Genomic DNA, 17,614 nt, shown 5'->3' with positions numbered 1-17,614 from the left:
AATGCTTAGCTCAGGTAAATGCCACCTTAGGCATTTAATATCCTAGATAAATGCAATAGAAGGATTTTACAGCTCATGTAGTCTTGCAACAGCTTTTATGGGACTAGATGTCCAATGGGTAGGCTCCCACAGTCGCCTCTAGGTTCAGACAACCTAGTTCTAGGTTTAGATAACCTAGTAAAAGCAAGACAAGAAATATTAGCTATGTTCAGTATTTTACTTTTCAGTGGCACTGTACAGGATTAGATATCCATTGGGTTGGACTCCCATAGTCGTCCCTAGGTTCAGATAACCTAGTAACCCTACTAAATTCGGGACTTATAAACCCGGGTCTAGTTAGGGATGCGCGCATAACACGTACAGATGTCGGGCCCCTTTAGCAGCATGATTATTATTTTAATCTACTTATATATATAGTTTTCAAGCTTTCATAATATAGTCATGTGAATTCAGGACAACTTTAGCATCAGAATAGCGTGCTTAACTCAACTTTTGTATCGGTTTAGTTTTCTGTTGATACAACATGATAGTTTATGATTAGCTCTTATTGCCATGATCAGTTTCTTAGTCCTATGTGTTGTATGCCATGCCATGCTAGCAAATTCAGTATGTATTTCAAAGAGCATGTTTTTAAGACATAAATTGCATCGTATGCATGTTTTTGTGAGGTAGATGGTTTCTTACTAAGCTCTCAAGCTTACAGATACTATTTTCCTTATACTGCAGATAAAGGTAAAGGAAAAATGGACTAGCGGAGGCTGGAGGTCAATGCAATGATGAAGATGTGTGTGGATGGAACCTGGAATAAAGACCTTGGAGAAACTAGAAATAAATCTGAAACCTTAGCATTCTATTAAGTTATTACTTTCCGCACTTCTAGTTATTTTAATATTTGAATCATGAAAGGCCTGGTTAGATTGTTAGTGTTCATGCTTAGAATGTCAGTTAATCGTTATTAGTATGTTTATAACCATGTTAGAACTTGTATATGTGAATTTGGCACGAAATAGTGCTGAAATCAGACTTCTGACACGAAATCAGAAACCCCAATCGATCGGTCGATCGATTGGAGGCTTGTCAATCGATCAACTGATCGATTGAGAAGTTCGTACCACGAATAGCAAGCTTCTGGATCGATCAACTGATCGATCCGGATGCAGTCTGTCATGAACAGAAGGCCCTGGGATCGATCGCGGGATCGATCGGGGGAATTAGCCTCGCGAACAAAGAGCTCCCGAATCGATTCTTGGATCGATTGATTAGCCTGGATCGATTAGCCGATCGATCCAGAATTTTACCCGAGTATAGTAACGAGCTGAATCGATCACTGGATCGATTCAACCATTCCAATCGATCCGTGGATCGATTGAGAGGCCTGATAACAGCTGGAAAACCCTTAGCTCAGTTCCTTGACCATGGGGGATGTAAAATATGTCATGAATAGTTTAGATTACACCCCTTAGCATATATAGAATAAAGAAAGGATAATAGCTTAGCAAAGTTTTTAATTAGTACAGCTTCCACATCTAGATTTAGTGATGGTCATGGATGTAGTTTAGCACAGCATAATGTGACGGTCCGGCCTTATAGCTTAGCCAGTAGAAGGCGGGTCATTACAGAGTGGTATCAGAGCCGAAAGTTCCATACTTCCTACACACATATCAGCATTTAACCTGCAGCTTCCAAGTAAGAATACCTCTCACTTTGTATGTTTATTGCTTTCATGTTTATAGATAAAAAAAGTATGTTTATCTGTGATAGTAACTAACATGATAGTATTAGCTATGTAAACATGATGCTTTAGTTATGCATGTCCTTTGTTCCTTTAGAAATGGCACGAGGGACGCCCCGCTAGAAGGGCCCCACCTACTGAGCCCCAGCATGAGGTAGGTAGTTCAGTGCCTCCTCCAGACCTTACAGCATTAGTGGCTCAGTTACAGCAACAGGAGATAACCACCTTAAAGGCTAATCAGCAGAATACTCCCACAGTCACCCCGGAACCAAACATAGCAACCCCAGTAGTTATAGAGGTTCCCCCAGTCCAGCCTATAGCACCAGTAGCCCAAGCAACAGAGGCAAGAAGAGAAGCCTATCTGATCTAGTGGCAGAGAGTCAAGCCAGAGAATTTCTCAGGCACCAGTGAACCATGGGATGCACAGGCCTGGTTCAAAACACTGGAGAGTACGATGGAGCTTCTGGACTGGCCAGAACATGAGAAGGTAAAGTGCGCCTCCTTCTGTCTGACAGGAGATGCACGTATGTGGTGGGAGAGAATCAGAGCGAAGCGTCCAGTAAACCAGATGACATAGGCTGACTTTGAGAAAGAATTCTTCGAGGAGTTCTTTCACATGCGGGTCACGAACAGTCACTACGACGAGTTCACTGAATTTCGCCAGGGCAACCTTTCAGTGGAGGAAGCCGTGGAGAAATTCAACAGATTGGCTCGTCTATGCCCTGAACTAGTCATCACAGAAAAAGAACGAGTCCGATTGATGCTCAAGATGCTGAGGCCGGAAATAGCAATGAACGTGGCTGGCGGCGTCCATAGGCCGCAAGCTACCGAAGAACTAGTCAGCAGTGCTCTGACCACTGAGCACTATCAGAACAATATTAAGCAATAGAAGCAAGTCCTCTCAGAGTCCAAAGGGCAAGGAGGCTCAGGTACTCAGAAACAACAGGGCCACAACTCTAACTGGAAAGGGAACTCCAGCAACAAGCGCAAACCAGGGAGTTACCCGAAAGGAGGACCAGCTAGTAAACAGCCTAGCTATCCTAAATGTGCTACTTGCGGGAAATTTTACCCTGGAGTTTGTCGTAAGGGCACCCGAGGATGCTTTGAGTGTGGGCAGGAAGGGCATATGGCTAAGCAGTGCCCAAACAAGACTAGTCTTCCTCAACCACAGCCGATTCAGTACGGAGGCCAGCCAGCACAGCTACATCAGATGCAGGCCACTTTAGATGGTCCTTAGATTAGCCAAGGTAGACTAGAAGCCCCTCCAGCTACGACCAATGCGAGGATTTACTCACTCACCAGAGAGGACATAGCGAATGCCTCGACAGTTGTTTCAGGTCAGATTAGTATATTACAGCAAAGTACAATTGTCTTATTCGATACTGGGGCAACCCATTCTTATATATCCAGGGCATTTGCAAAGAAGTTAGTGATACCCCCAGAGGTAGTCAGTAGTCCGTTTCTGACGACATTACCTTCAGGAGAAATTATGGCATCCACGCACTGGCTCAGAGCAGTGCCAGTCATTATAGCAGACAGGGAACTCTTTTGTGATCTGATAGTGCTAGATATGACTGGTTATGATGCCATCTTTGGAATGGACTTCCTGATCAGATACGGTGCCTTTATAGAGTGTCGTAAATAGAAAGTCATATTCCAACCTGAAGCAGAAGTGCAGTTCGAGTTCATCGGAGAACCAAGAGAAAGGCTAAGAAGTTTCTCTCAGCTATGAAGGCACAGAGATTAATGGATTCAGGATGTACGGGATTTTTAGCACACGTAGTCAGTACCAGTCAGGACAAGGACCAACAGTTAGCAGAGGTCCGAGTCGTATATGACTACCCAGCAGTCTTCCCTGAAGAGTTACCAGGCTTAGCACCAGACAGGGAGATTGAATTCGAGATAAAGCTCATTCCCGGTACCAATCCTATCTCCAAAGCACCCTACCGCATGGCTCCAGCAGAACTGAAGGAACTTCATGGGCAATTACAGGAGCTGCTTGACAAGGGCTTCATACGTCCTAGTCACTCGCCTTGGGGAGCGCCTGTATTGTTCGTGAAGAAGAAAGACGGGAGCATGCGCCTGTGCATAGACTACAGAGCACTGAACCAAGTTACCATCAAGAACATGTATCCTCTTCCCTGAATAGATTACCTGTTCGACCAGCTAAAGGGAGCAGCAGTGTTCTCTAAAATAGACCTCAGATCAGGTTATCATCAGGTGAAAGTTAAAGAAGGGGATATACCCAAGACAACATTCAGGACTAGATACGGACATTATGAGTTCGTAGTCATGCCCTTTGGCGTGACAAATGCTACAGCTACTTTCATGGACCTCATGAATAGGGTATTCAGAGAATACTTAGATAAGTTCATTATCGTATTCATCGATGACATCCTTATCTATTCAGGAACTCAGGAAGAACACGCAGAGCACTTGAAAATAGTATTGCAGACCCTTCAGCAGAACCAGCTGTACGCCAAGTTCACGAAATGTGAATTTTGGTTAGATCAGGTGTCCTTCCTGGGTCACATCATCTCAAAGGATGGTATCATGGTAGACCCCAGTAAGATAGAAGCTGTGAGTAACTGGAAAAGACCTAATAACGCCAGTGAAATCAGAAGCTTTTGGGACTAGCAGGTTATTACAGAAAATTCATAGAGGATTTCTCCATGATAGCCTCCCCACTGACAGCTCTCACCAGGAAGAACAGAAAATTTCAGTGGACAGAGGACTGCGAGAATAGCTTCAGCGAGCTAAAGAGGAGATTGACCAGTGCACCTATTCTGGCTCTACCTGAAAACACAGACAGCTTTGACATTTATAGTGACGCCTCTAAATTGGGACTAGGAGTAGTACTGATGCAAAATGGCAAGGTGATCGCTTATGCCTCCAGACAACTCAAAGACTATGAGAGGAACTATCCTACTCATGATCTTGAGCTTGCAGCAGTCGTGTTCACCCTCAAAATTTGGAGACATTACTTGTATGGAGCTCAGTGCAGAGTGTATACAGATCATCAGAGTCTGAAGTACTTCTTTACCCAGAAGGATCTGAATATGCGACAGCGTAGATGGCTAGAGCTGGTCAAAGACTACGATATAGACATCCTCTACCACCCAGGGAAAGCCAATAGGGTAGTAGACGCACTTAGCAGGAAGTCCAGTGCTACCTTATTATCTCTAGTAGCCATGTCACCACCCCTACAGAAAGAGATCACAGATTGCGGTCTCGAACTCATAGTTGGGTAGCTCTCTACTATGACATTAGAGGCTACCTTGCTTGGTGACATCCAGACAGCTCAGGAACAGGATCCTGAAATTCAGAAAATCAAGCAAGGGATAGCAGAATCAGGAAGTGGAGAATTCAGAGTATCCGATAGTGGGGTATTATACTTCGGTGACAGACTCTGTGTTCCAGATCAGGAGGAACTAAAGAGGAAGATTGTAGATGAGGCTCACAGGACTCCTTATGCGATGCATCCGGGCTCCACCAAAATGTACCAAGACCTGAAGAGACGCTTTTGGTGGCCTGGGATGAATAGGGACATCGCCAGATATGTTAGCACCTGTCTGACTTGCCAGAGAGTCAAGGTAGAACACCAGAGACCAGGAGGAGTTTTGCAGCCTATCCAGATCCCAAAATGGAAGTGGGAAGACATTTCGATGGATTTCATAGTGGGATTACCCAGAACGACGAATGGTTTTGATACCATCTGGGTAATAGTCGACAGGTTGACTAAATCAACCCACTTCTTAGCTATCAGGATATCCTATTCCATGGAGCAGCTAGCTCAGTTGTATCTCAAGGAGATCGTCAGACTGCATGGATTCCCACGGACTATCATCTCAGACAGAGACAGTCGATTTACATCACACTTCTGGGAGTGTGTACAGTCAGCATTGGGTACTAAGTTAAAATTCAGCACAGCTTTCCATCCTCAGACAGATGGTCAGACGGAGCGAGTAAATCAGGTACTCGAAGATATGCTCCAAGCATGTGCACTAGACTTCAAGGGAAGTTGGTGCAAATATCTGAGCTTAGCAGAATTTGCATACAACAACAGCTATCAGGCCACCATCGACATGGCACCTTACGAGGCTCTCTATGGGCGGAGGTGTAGATCTCCAATCTGCTGGTATGAGAGTGGTGAACAGAAAGAACTAGAACTTCAGACAGATCTAGTAGCAAATACCACAGCAGCTATACAGCAGATCCGCCAGAGGATAGAGACAGCTCAGAGCCGCCAGAAACGGCGTAGACCCTTAGAGTTTTCAGTTGGGGATTCAGTGCTCCTCAGAGTAGCTCCCATGAAGGGAGTAATGTGTTTTGGGAAGAAGGGCAAACTAAGTCCCAGATATGTGGGACCATACCTTATCACTAGAAGAGTTGGCAAGGTAGCATATGAGCTAGAGCTACCACAGGAGATGTCAGTCATCCATAATGTATTTCATGTCTCTATGCTGAAGAAGCATATCCCAGATGCCACCCAGGTGATTGAGCCCCAGTCGGTACCTGTCCGCGAAGACCTCGGCTATGATAGTCGGCCTATTCAGATAATAGACCGAGCAGTTAAGAAATTGCGGAACAAGGAGGTACCATTAGTAAAAGTCATTTGGCAAAATCACACAGCAGAAGAGGCAACTTGGGAGACAGAAGCTAATATGAGGCAGAAGTACCCAGAGTTATTCTAAGTTCGAGGATGAACTTTTTATAAGGTATGGGGGATTGTAACGCCCAAAAATTCTCAAAGTTATTTTAGAAATATTCTATGATTTTTCTGGAATTTTGGAATATTTTTCTGGAATTTTTAGAGTAGCGGAAGTAGCAAAAATAAATAGAACGTAAAATAGCTTAAGCGGGAATCGAACCCGAGACCTATTGGGCCCTACGACTTATAGATAACTCTAGTAACCAAGTGAACCCAGCAGGGCCGTGCTGAAAGGAAAGGGAAACAATTATATTTATATTTGAGTTGGGTGAATTAACCACTTAATATAAATAGGGAATTAATAAGTGAAGAGTTATTTTTTTTTAATGTAACTCTCCTCTCCCTCAAACCCTCACCGCCGCCCACTTCCCCTCCTCCTTCTCTCGGCGCACCAAGCAAAGGCTAGGGTTCCACCCCTAGGCTACCCGGAGCACCTTCCGGCGATGACTCCGACACGAGGACGCTTCCCTTCGCGAGAGGAACACGTAGACGCGAGAGAATCGTCGAATGGATCGTCTTCTCCAGTAATCTAGCGATTAGAATCGTAAGAAACTACGAACAGGAGGTAAGAAACCCCTCACCTGCAGTATAAGTAGCTTCCGTATGATTTTTATGCATTAGTTTAATTATATGCAGTTTTACGCACACAAGGTGTGCATTAGTGCACACCGAGTACTCGATTAATGCTTAGCTCAGGTAAATGCCACCTAAGGCATTTAATAGCCTAGATAAATGCAATAGAAGCATTTTACAGCTCATGTAGTCTTGCAACAGCTTTTATGGGACTAGATGTCCAATGGGTAGGCTCCCACAGTCGCCTCTAGGTTCAGACAACCTAGTTCTAGGTTCAGACAACCTAGTTCTAGGTTTAGATAACCTAGTAAAAGCAAGACAAGAAATATTAGCTATGTTCAGTATTTTACTTTTCAGTGGCACTGTACAGGATTAGATATCCATTGGGTTGGACTCCCATAGTTGTCCCTAGGTTCAGATAACCTAGTAACCCTACTAAATTCGGGACTTGCAAACCCGGGTCTAGTTAGGGATGCGCGCATAGCACGTACAGATGCCAGGCCCCTTTAGCAGCATGATTATTATTTTAATCTACTTATATATATAGTTTTCAAGCTTTCATAATATAGTCATGTGAATTCAGGACAGCTTTAGCATCAGAATAGTACTAGCTTAACTCAGCTTTTGTATCGGTTTAGTTTTCTGTTGATACAACATGATAGTTTATGATTAGCTCTTATTGCCATGATCTGTTTCTTAGTCCTATGTGTTGTATGCCATGCCATGCTAGCATATTCAGTATGTATTTTAAAGAGCATGTTTTTAAGACATAAATTGCATCGTATGCATGTTTTTGTGAGGTAAATGGTTTCTTACTAAGCTCTCAAGCTTAGAGATACTATTTTTCTTATACTGCAAATAAAGGTAAAGGAAAAATGGACTAGCGGAGGCTGGAGGTCAATGCAATGATGAAGATGTGTGTGGATGGAACCTGGAATAAAGACCTTGGAGAAACTAGAAATAAATCTAAAACCATAGCATTCTATTAAGTTATTACTTTCCGCACTTCTAGTTATTTTAATGTTTGAATCATGAAAGGCCTTGTTAGATTGTTAGTGTTCATGCTTAGAATGTCAGTTAATCGTTATTAGTATGTTTATCACCATGTTAGAACTTGTATATGTGAATTTGGCACGAAATAGTGCTGAAATCAGACTTCTGACACGAAATCAGAACCCCAATCGATCGGTCGATCGATTGGAGGCTTGTCAATCGATCAGCCGATCGATTGAGAAGTTCGTACCACGAATAGCAAGCTTCTGGATCGATCAACTGATCGATCCGGATGCAGTCTGTCATGAACAGAAGGCCCTGGGATCGATCGCGGGATCGATCGGGGGAATTAGCCTCGCGAACAGAGAGCTCCCGAATCGATTCTTGGATCGATTGATTAGCCTAGATCGATCAGCCGATCGATCCAGAATTTTACCCGAGTACAGTAACGAGCTGAATCGATCACTGGATCAATTCGACCATTCCAATCGATCCGTGGATCGATTGGGAGGCCTGATAATAGCTGGAAAACCCTTAGCTCAGTTCCTTGACCATGGGGGATGTAAAATATGTCATGAATAGTTTAGATTACACTCCTTAGCATATATAGAATAAAGAAAGGATAATAGCTTAGCAAAGTTTTTAATTAGTACAGCTTCCGCATCTAGATTTAGTGATGGTCATGGATGTAGTTTAGCACAGCATAATGTGACGGTCTGGCCTTATAGCTTAGCCAGTAGAAAGCGGATCGTTACACTCTTGGTGGAGGAATAGGGGCAGGAGCTTTCTCCTTAACCAGGATAGGAGAAGAAGTAACGCCCTCCTTCCTACGGGCGGCTTGAGCTTCTTCCACATTAATGAATTCAGTAGCACGCTCAATCAAGGAATTAAAATTAACAGGAGAATTTCTCACTAAATCTTTAAAGAAATCATTATCATTTAAACCTTGAGAGAAAGCGCTCACTAAGATTTCTGTGGTAGCATTAGGTACATCGATAGCTACTTGATTGAACCTTTTGATGTAGGCTCAGATGGACTCTTTGGATGCCTGCTTAATTGAAAATAGACTCCAAGGAGTCTTATGATATCTCTTGTTACTGGAAAAATGGTGCAGAAAAACTTTCTTGAAGTCTTTGAATTTTCGGATAGACTTCTCTGGCAGTCTCTTGAACCAGTGGTTTGCGGCTCCTCCGAGGGTAGTAAGAAACATCCGAAATTTCACCCCATCAGAGAATTGTTGTAATAATGCTACATTCTCAAATTTCAATAGATGATCTTCTGGATCTGTTGTTCCAGTGTACTCGTCGATCTGAAGATTTTGATACCGCTTAGGAAGCGGATCATCCAGTACACTCTGAGAGAATGGAGAGATGACTTTTTCTGGTGAGCTATCATTAGTTATCATTTTGATCTTACGTTTTTCTCTGTCTGGTGCTTCACCAGAGGATTCCTGAAACACGGGCCTCCGACCCCCTTGCTCCATGGGAGTGCGAAGAAAGGCTCGTGGATGTCTTGTCGGAGAAACGACAACTAGGGCAAAATACGCATGTTCCTCCTCATCCGGCTCTTTTCCTTTCCGATGCTCAGCAGTTGAAATCGCTGGATTATGAGCTGTTGGTAGAGTAGCTCCAGTGTGAGCTTGAAGTTGTTGTTGTTGTTGTTGTTGTTGCAAGGCTTTTTGTACGTGAGAATTGATAAGAAAATCCAAATCCTCACGACTAATGGTGAGTAGGCTTGATTTTCCGGCCTCTTCCATCTTGTAGTCTCAGATTCAGGTGAAGTTCCCATAGACGGCGCCAAATTTGATCCTGTCTGAGAAGCTGGACAAAACAGAGAGCCGGGAGAAAAAACCTACTGTTGATAGAGAATAATACCTATGGAACGCCGATCCGAGAAACCCAAAGCAGATCCAAGAAGATAAAGCCACAAGAGTGTCCTCTCGATGCAAGATACCAATGGCGATGAAGAGATCCGATCGAAGAACACCCAGATTCGGAGCTCCCAAGGCTTCCTGCGCACAAGAGACCAATCAACACTACTGTCAGTGACCTAAGACCGGGGTGGGAATCCCTTGCTAGGCCCTCCGACGCTTAAGTCAGTGATCTTTCTTGGTGTGGAAGAAGGAGGAAGAAGATGAACAGTAGTTGACAAATTAGGGTTATGAATGTGCGCAATGATGTGAACTTACCTTGCCAATGGAGAGGATTCCCCTTTTTATACCACTTCATATAACCTCCGTAGTCATGAAGCGGACCCCGGTTTATTAGAGTTTGTTATGAGATGATGTAAGCTGCGTACTTGTGGTAAACGACTTTTAAGGAATCTTTTTTGTACCCCAGATGTACCTTCTTTGTCGTCTAGCACCTGCAAAATAGTCTAAAAACATATTTCCCGCCAAAACATATAACACTTATCACACAATCATATACTGCAAACATCTTCCTGCTCCTTTGTTTCACAAGTTCTTCTAAAGTATTTTTACCTTTCCTACTTGTCCCTCTTGTTTTTACTATATCATAGATAACTTAATATACTAATGTTTCTTGTGTTGATTGAGGCAGAGCTTAGTTAGGTTTGATCAATTATTATTACCTCTTATGGGGCTCCAGGGGCAATGCTCGTTCGGGCTCCTTTATGTTTACTATTCTAGCTAGCCCTGGGCCATGTTTTATCAAATATCATTTCAAGATATTAGTTGAACCAGTCCGTATTGACCTTCCCTCTTAAAGGCATGTCTCGGTCGATACTAGTCTACTCACTCGGAAGTATATCCCAGCCGATATTGGCCTTCCTTCTTAAAGGTATGTCTCGATTGACACTAGTTTACTCACTTGGCAATATATCCTGGCCGATGTTGTCCTGCTTCCTTTGAGGCATATGCCGGCCGATATTGACCTACCTCCTTTGAGGTATATCTCGGTCGACAATGATCTACTCCCTCGGAAGTATATCCCGGCCGATATTGCCCTTCCTTCTTAAAGGTATGTTTCGATTGATACTAGTCTATTTATTCGGAAGTATATCCCGGCCGATATTGGCCTTCATTCTTAAAGGTATGTCTCGATCGACACTAGTTTACTCACTTGGCAATATATCCCGGCCGATGTTGTCTTGCTTCCTTTGAGGCATATGCCGACCGATATTGACCTACTTCCTTTGAGGTATATCTCGGTCGACACTGATCTACTCCCTCGGAAGTATATCCCGGTTGATATTGGCCTACTTCCTTTGAGGCATATTCCGACCAATATTGGCCTTCCTTCTTAAAGGTATGTTTTGATCGATACTAGTCTACTCACTCGAAAGTATATCCCGATCGATATTGTCCTGCTTCCTTTGAGGCATATGTCGGCCGATATTGACCTACCTCCTTTGAGGTATATCTCGGTTGGCACTGATCTACTCCCTCGGAAGTATATCCCGGCCGATATTGGCCTACTTCCTTTGAGGCATATGCTGATCGATATGAGTCTTCCTCGTTGGAGGCATATCTCGACCGATATCGACCTACCTCTTTTGAGATATATACCGGCCGATATTGACCTATCTTCTCCATTTGGTTATATCCTTTCCCTTTCTTATCGGGGACCCATGAAACCTAACCTAAATCAAGTCTATTTATGGACTGAAGCAAGCTTCAAGGTTTTGGAACATCCAGTTTAAAGAAGTAATCCAGTCGTATGGATTTATTCAGTGTCCGGATGAGTCTTGTGTATACAAGAAGTGTAATGGAAACATGGTGGTATTTCTTGTACTATACGTAAATGACATTTTGTTAGTTGGAAACAATATCAAAGTGTTGTCGGAAGTAAGGGTATGATTGTGCAAACAATTCGATATGAAGGACTTAGGAGAATGCGCACATATTCTTGGGATCAAAGTAACAAGGGATCACAAGTAAAGGATGTTGTGCTTGTCCCAAGCTTCATTTATCGATACAATCCTTGCTCAGAAAGGTTTTCTACCTTTTAGGCATGGAGTAGCTTTATCTAAAGAGATTTCTCCAAAAACATCAAAGGAGATAGAGGACATGAAGGCAGTTCCTTATACTTCGGCTGTCGGAAGCCTATTGTATGCTATGCACGAGATCGGATATCTGTTTTGCCATGGGCATGGTTAGCAGATATCAAAGTAACCGTGGACAAGGACATTGGACTGCTGTAAAGTATATATATTGAAGTACCTAAGAAAGACTAGAGATTATATCCTAGTTTACTAGGCAGATGATTTGCTCCCTATGGGTTACACAGATTCGGACTTCCAATCAGATAGGGACAATAGTAAGTCGACCTCGGGGTTTTGTGTTTACTTTAGGAGGTGAAGTCATAATAATAGAGGAGTATTAAGCAAAAGGTGCTTTTTCGGACTCCACCATAGAAGCTGAGTATGTGGCAGCCTCTGAGGCAGCCATAGAAGTTATATGGCTTAGAAACTTCATGATGGACTTAGATGTGATTCCTGGTTTGCCAAAAATTATTATGGTATATTGTGATAATAATTGGTGCAGTAGAAAACTCAAAGGAACCACAAGCCCATAAGGCAAGTAAACAATAGAGCACAAGTACCACCCAATACGAGACATCGTATAACGAGGAGAAGTTGCTATCGCCTAGATTACATCAGAAGATAACATGGATCCTTTCACTAAGGCCCTTAAGGCAAGAGCTTTTGATGGGCATGTTGAAAGGTTGGGAATTAGATGTATAGCAGGGTATATGGCAGCATAGTCTTTTAGTATAAGTGGGAGATTGTTGAATGTATACTAAAAGCCTAGCTTTTGTATAAACATTTACTTAGAAATGAGAATCATATTGGTCAAATATCTATATTTATAAGCTAAGTGTAGTTGTTCAATTAATTTATATTGTAAATAACATGGTGTGTGGTGTCACACACAGAAGATCATGTTATCAGTTCTTTATAAATTATAAACAGTTACTCACGACTAAGATGGATAGGAACAAACCATTGGAATAGTCATAGTATAATTTGGTATTAGTTTATCTTGACTATAAAATTATACTAGTACACTCAGAGTGTATTGAGCTGGACCATTTAAGGTAAGTTCTTTTTATACTGACTGAATAAAAGAACAAGATCTTTGTTATTATGGCAGTGTGTGCTCTTAATCATGATATAATAACAAGCACATATACTTAATATTCATTTCTTTGATTTATCAAAGGGTGCGATTTAGTTCGATAAATCAATAGGCCCGATAAGTTGGGAAATGACATTATTTATATGATGTGTTGTTGATTATAGAATGAAACCGTGTCCTAGTATTCTAGGTTGATAATGTCCTTAAGAGGAGCTTATAAGGATTGTCATGTTAAACCCTATAGGTGGACTTAGTCCGACATGACGATAAGGTTGAGTGGTACTACTCTTGGACTAAAATATTAATTAAAGTGAGTTATCAGTAACTCATTTAATTAGTGGGCATTCGACATCTTAAACACAGGGAGATTAACACACTCATGATAAGGAGTCCAAAATGTAATTTGGGATTGGTGCGGTAGTTCCATAATAACTCTTTATTGGTATGAGTTATTATTGATGAACTTGAGTTGGGTGTTTGAGGCGAACACGGGAAGCTCAAGCTCATCGGGAGACCAAAACCAATTCCTCCTCTTGGTCCCTATTGTAGCCTCTTATATAAAGCTTAGTATCCATCTAAGCCCAACTTCTTACGGAAGTAAAGGGGTCGGCCTAGCCCATCTTGGTGTCCAAGATATGGCCGGCCACATGAGTTGCTTGGAGTCCAAGTTAGGGCCAGCCCAAGCACATCTTGGTGACCAAGATGGGGCCGACCACACAAAGGTATGAAAGGAAGTTTTATTTTTTTAAAATCTTTCCTTTCATAGACATCCACAAAAGGATTTAAAAGAGAGATTTTAAATTATGAAACTTTCCTTTTTTTAACGGTCACAAAAGGAAATAAAAGGAGTTTTCTATTTGTGAAAACTTTCCTTTTATAACTTCCACATGGTTTTAAAGAGTGTTTTGAAATTTAAAATCTTTTCTTATATAGATTTTTTACAAAGGATTAAAATGAAAGATTTGAAATCTTTCCTTATTTGTAGTTATCTATATTGTGAAAGAAAGATTTTAATTTTTGGATAAAATTTTCTTTTTTTGAAACCATGATTTAAAAGAGAAATTTTATTTATTAAAATCATTTCTTTTATAGATATCCATAAAAGGATTTAAAAGAGAGAGATTTTAATTTATAAAACATATCTTTTATAGCTTTCCATAAAAGGGATTTTAAAAGAGAAGATTTTAATTTTTGATTGAAATCTTTTTCCTTATTTGTGCATGATAGAAGGCCGGCCATGTCATGGTCTAAAAGGAATATTAATTTTTCCTTTTTAGCCATGATAGAGAAATAAAAGGAAGTTTTATTTTTGTTATAAAACTTTCCTTTTTTGGGTTCACCAAGGATTATAAAAGAGGGTGCTTTCAAGGGAGAAACAATCTCTTCTATTCCTCCTCTTTTAATCCTTGTGGCCGGCCATCCCTCTCTAGATTTTCCTTTGCTAATTCTCCTAGGGCCGGCCATATTTTAGCTCTTCCTCCTCTTATCTTGCTTGGTGGCTGAATCTAAGCTTGGAAGAGAAGAACTCAAAGGGCCGACGACATACTTGGAGAAGAACGAAAAGAGAGGAAGGTTTTCTATTTTGCATCCCTTGGTGTGGCCGAAACTTGAGAGAAAGAAGGAGGCTTGGGTAGATTTCATCTTAGAAGATCGTCACCCACACGACGTCCAAGAGAAGCAGAGGAATACAATAGAAGATCAATAGGTCATTAGCTACAAAGAAAGGTATAACTAACTAATTGTTTCCTCATCATGTTAGTTAGTTCATGTTCTTTGTTTTTGATTTTGAAATACCAAACACAAGAGGCTAACGATTCTAGGTTTTGAATTTATGTTTCGACTTTGTGTTTCTTTTCTTTTTCGATCTTGTGATTCGATTGTTCTTATTGGTTAAACCTAGGGTTACTATAAGGAGATTGAATATTGAATTTCTTTAAAAGGCTTTGTCAAGGAAGTGGTGGATGATCCCATAACCAAGAAGGCCTAGTGCCTTGCCATGTTTAACCTAGAAGTCAATATTAGAAATAAATATTTAATCAACTTTGTAACATGGGTGGACTTGGATTAATAATGTTAAACATCGTTTGCGATTCAAGTCTAAACCTCTAAGAATAGATAAGTTAGATTTGGAATCAATAATGTTAAGTTCTGTTTGCGATTCCAAATTTAATTTCTAAAAAACATAGTAGGTTGTTAGGAATGGTTCAGGACTTGTATAAAATTTTTGTACAGGGGAACTGGTACGATATTCTGAGTAGCAACCAACACTAAATCTGTCCCAAGAACCAAAATAAGCACAACAACAAAACCAAATTTAGAACACCACCAGTAGATATATGACCCGAAGAAAAATAGAAATCATCACAAGTGCATATTCCATATTGAAATCCCATTACAACCTCCTAAATCTACCCACCACATCACAACTGGTTGGGCGAAACTAGTATTTCATCCAATATGAACCTCTCCTTCCAAAATCAATCAGCATTCAAAAATACTCCAAAAGGCAATTGTAAAGATGAAAAATCAGTTAATCCCACTCCCTAATTCATTCAATGAATCAAAACCATTACAAAGAGGCAAAGAGATCACCGAAAAAACCAAAACATCTCTCGAATCTGGAGTAGAAATCAAACAAGATCACTTGCACAGAAATAGGGATAGCAAATCGAAGTTTTCTGCTAGCCTACCTAAAGGAAACCCTCATCCATACCCACAAGAGGAAACTGCTTGCCTCTTCTTGTCATCGGATGCTCTCTCGCTTCTGGACCACTTGGTGCGCATGCTGATAGCCCCCTCCCCCTGCGTCCTTGCTAGAATCGCTCCTCCCCCTCTTACTCGGTTCCTCTTTTCTAGGGCACAATCCCTTCTTTAATTGAGCTCTAGGTTTCACTAATAAGCCCACATCCCAATCTAGCTCGTAAGACTTAGATTAAGTATTAGATGAGGGCTCTATTAAATACTTCTAGGAAATTTTCCCTTAGTCATAAATAAAATTCGCGTGACCTATATTTTACTTAACCCACATTTTTTTTTTAAAATCTCATTTTCCTTTCATTACCGATTTACCCCCCCCCCCCCCCCTCTTTTTTTTTTGAAACATTGAACTATCCTTTACAAAAAACTAAATTTCTAATTTAAACATTTGAAACACTTGGGACCTTACAACTCTCCCCTCTTTCAAAGAATTTGATTCCCAAAATTTGGCTTACCAAATAGCTCGGGGTAGCGGTTGTGTATGCGCACTTCAGTCTGCCAAGTAGCCTCCTCCATAAGCTGATTCCCCCATAAGATCTTCACCATTTTGATTGCTCTATTTCTCAACTTTTGGACTTGTCTGTTCAAAATTTTAACTAGTGTTTCCTCATATGATAGATTTGATTTGACATCCACTGAGCTGGCTCAAGGTGAACCACATGAGTAGGGTTTGGGATATACTTCTTGAGCATGGAAATGTGGAACATGTTATAAACTTTAGAGAGATTAGGTGGTAGAGCAACTTGATAGGCTCGAGTTCCAATCTGCTCTAGTATCTCGAATGGCCCAATGTGCCTTGGATTGAGCTTTTCCTTTTTCCTGAATCTCATCACTCTTTTCATCGGTGACACCTTAAGGAAAGCGTGGTCTCCCACTTCAAACTCCAAATCTCTTCGCCGCTAGTCAGCATAATTTTTTTGGTGACTTTGCACTGCCTACATTCTGTCTCATATCTTATCCACTAGGCTCACTATGTGAGCTAAAATGTTTGGACCTAGAATCACTCTCTCGCCTACTTCATTCCAATGTAGTGGAGTTAGGCACCTTCTCTCGTACAATGTTTTATATGGAGTCATACTTATGGTAGCTTGATAACTGTTGTTGTAAGTAAACTCCACTAGAGGTAATTTTGACTCCTAACTTCCTCTAAAATTGATCACACAAGCTCGGAGCATATCCTCAAGAATTTGATTGACTCATTCCAATTGATCATCCATCTGAGGGTGGAATACAGTACTAATGTACGTAGATTATATATGTTATTTTGTATTATTTAACACACATCTTTCTATATTCATTGACTATAATGTATATTTTTGTACCCTTTATCTTGTTAATTGTAGCATAATTACTATTTTATGTCCATAGATTTGCTTAGTGTCTATTTTTATTTTCAGGAGTAGTTTAGAGCAGTAAAGGATTCAAAATACACAAAAGAAGATAATTTGAGAAAAACTTTGATCTAGCCATGTATTCCCCATAATGAGAAAAGCAAAGGTTTAGAGTGCCCAAGTCTTGGAGCACAATCGGCAATAAACTCCCGGAGTCAAATTGGACCCAGCCATGCCTTGGGGCATTGCCAGGAGAAGCTCCAGAAGAGTGGCCATGCCAAAAAGCATGGCCAAGGAATAAGAAAAGTCACTAGCCATGCCAAATGACATGGCCAGGAAGGAGAACCAGCACAGAAGCTATTTAGGCGGTGCCAAATGGCATGGTTAGGAGCTAACCCATTTAGATTTTCAGAGTA

The sequence above is a fragment of the Zingiber officinale genome, chromosome 10B, assembly GCF_018446385.1.
Source record: "Zingiber officinale cultivar Zhangliang chromosome 10B, Zo_v1.1, whole genome shotgun sequence".
Taxonomy (NCBI): domain Eukaryota; kingdom Viridiplantae; phylum Streptophyta; class Magnoliopsida; order Zingiberales; family Zingiberaceae; genus Zingiber; species Zingiber officinale.
This window is presented reverse-complemented; position numbering follows the sequence as displayed.